Below are 2613 nucleotides of genomic sequence, written 5' to 3' on the forward strand. Positions count from 1 at the left end.
TAAGAATATTTCTGACAGAAATACTACTCTGTTACACCTTTATTTAAACACCCTAGTGTCTTTGAACACCTAAAAATGGTTCCTTGACTTTTTGAATATGTGCATATCCTCTAGATTGTGAGCTCGTTGTGAGAAGGAACATGTCTACCAACCCTGTAGTGCGATAATCTCCCAAGTGCTTAGTATTGTGCTCTGCACACAATAAGCACTCAATAAATATGATCGGATTTATTGATGTCCATTTTTTCTTTCTCTTATTTTTCTGTAATGTTCTTTGGGTCTGACTCCCAACTAGGCTATGAGTTCCTTGAGAGTGAAGATTATGTTTTAGAAATCTGTTAAACTGTGCCAAGTATTTAGCAGAGTAATCTGCACAAAGAAGGTGCTCAACAAATACTTCTGATTGATTGATTGCCTACCGTCTGATAGTGGTGGGAATGCCTTTAAGGTCTAGCCCATCCACATTATTGATTTTCTGGATTTTTGACTATCTGGATTGTATTTAGTTCTGAATGATCAGAGACACAGCATGGCCTAGTAGATAGAGCACAAGTATGGGAGTCAGAAAGACCTGGGTTCTAATACTGGCTCCACTATTTGCCTGTTGTGTGACTTAGGGTAAGTCACTTCACTTCTCTGTATCTCAGTTACCCCATTTGTAAAGTGAGGATTAAGAGTGTGAACCACTTTTGGGACATGGGCTGTGTTTAACCTGATTAGTTTGTATCTATCTCAAAACTTAGTGCAGCGCTCAGGAACATAGGTAGTACTTAACTAGTTCCATAAAAAAGGATCCAGTTTATGTGAAGTGGTATTGTTATGCACATTTTTTTTATATTTGTGGTACTTCCTTGTTAAATGGAAAACTCTTCAAGGACAGGAAGTGAGTTTTCTCCTCCCTTGTCTTCTGAACAGAGCTGATGCTTAGATAATCAGTGCTGCTATGTAACTGTGCAATTAGAAGAGTTGAAACCTGGAGGTCCCTTTCAGCCTAATTATTTTGGAAATATGTCAAAAATTCAACAATAGAGAACCCTCAAATGTCTTCATATTTGGTCATTATGACTCCAATATGGATTAGATTTTTATTCTCTTTCTAGATAAACCAACACTTACCCATGTTCTTCATGGAAACCCTGGAGAAGAAAATGTGACTGAATTTATCCTCCCGGGTTTTACCCAAAATCCGAACAGTCAGAGAACATTATCATTTTTCTCTTATCCTATCTTTTCACCATGATGGGGAATCTGCTCATCATCATAACCATAAAGGCCAGTCAAACTCTGGGCACCCCCATGTACTTTTTTCTGGCCTATTTGTTCTTCATAGATACCTGCTATACATTCTGTGTGGCTCCCAAGATTATTATAGATTTGCTGCAGGAGAGGAAAACGATCTCCTTCCGTGACTGCATGTCACAGCTCTTTGTAGGTCATTTGTACACCAGTGCTGAGATCACCCTCCTCATGGCGATGGCCTTTGACCGCTACATGGCCATCTGTAAGCCCCTGTACTACACAGCCATTATGAGTCAGCACGTGTGTGGCCTGCTGATGTGGGTGGCCTGAATAGGAGGCTTCCTTCAAGCAACCATCCAGATCCTCTTTATGGTCCAGTTGCCATTCTGTGACCCTAACGTGATCGATCACTTCATCTGTGACTTGTTCCCTTAGTTGAAGCTTGCTTGCACAAACACCCAGGTCCGCCACCTGTTGGTCGTGGCCAACAGTGGGGTGATGTGTATGTTAAGTTTTCTCCTACTGGTCTTTTCTTACATCGTCATCTGGCACTTCCTGAGGACTCATATTTCTGCAGGGAGATGGAAATCCCTCTCTACCTGTGTCTCCCACATTGTCATAGTCGTTTTATTCTTCTTTCCATGTATTTTCATGTACATAAGGCCCAGGTGCACTCTCCCTGTGGTCATGTCGGTGGCCATATTTTACACTATCATCACCCCCATGTTGAACCCCGTCATCGACACCATGAGAAACGCGGGGGTGAAAGGTGTCATGAAGAAGCTGTGGAGCAGGAAAGTGAAATGAATTCTTTCATTTATGCAAGTGGTTGGGTGAGGAGAGTGCTGATCTGAGAGACTGAGAAGGGACAGGAACTGTTCATTGATTCCAGATCATCTGGGGCATGAACAGAAAGGTCTGGGCTCATTCTGGGCACAGATACAGGGGGAAGAATAAATAAAACCAATTCTCTGGATGGAGGCTGGTTTGTCTTGCCACAAGCCACGTATCTCTTCTCCTTTAGGTGTAGTTAGGAGCACTACCATGACAGCAGTCTCTTCTTGGGGACCAGTTCATGTCCTCCCCTTTCCTCCACCCGAAGATGCCCCCAGCCATCTAGCTAGGGCCAGCAGATTGGAAGCTGGAACCGTAATGTTCTTAGTCTTTATAAGGAGGGTTGGCCATGCACTCTCTTTCATAATGAGACCACACTGAAGGCTCCTTTAACACTATCGAAGTGTTACTGGCAGGACATGTAGCTCAAACCTCTGTAAGATCGATCCAGACCATCCTGTGCCCTATAGCCTGAGGAACTCAGTAATAATGATATTGACATTTTGTTGAGCACTTACTATATGCCAAGCACTACACAAA

At 42.7% G+C, this 2613-nt stretch overlaps 1 pseudogene; it reads left to right on the plus strand.

Moving 5' to 3' along the window:
* Window positions 1-1118: 1118 nt before the first annotated feature.
* Window positions 1119-2046, plus strand: LOC119922459 (annotated as a pseudogene).
* Window positions 2047-2613: the final 567 nt, after the last annotated feature.

Source organism: Tachyglossus aculeatus, unplaced genomic scaffold (assembly GCF_015852505.1).
Source record: "Tachyglossus aculeatus isolate mTacAcu1 unplaced genomic scaffold, mTacAcu1.pri scaffold_102_arrow_ctg1, whole genome shotgun sequence".
Taxonomy (NCBI): domain Eukaryota; kingdom Metazoa; phylum Chordata; class Mammalia; order Monotremata; family Tachyglossidae; genus Tachyglossus; species Tachyglossus aculeatus.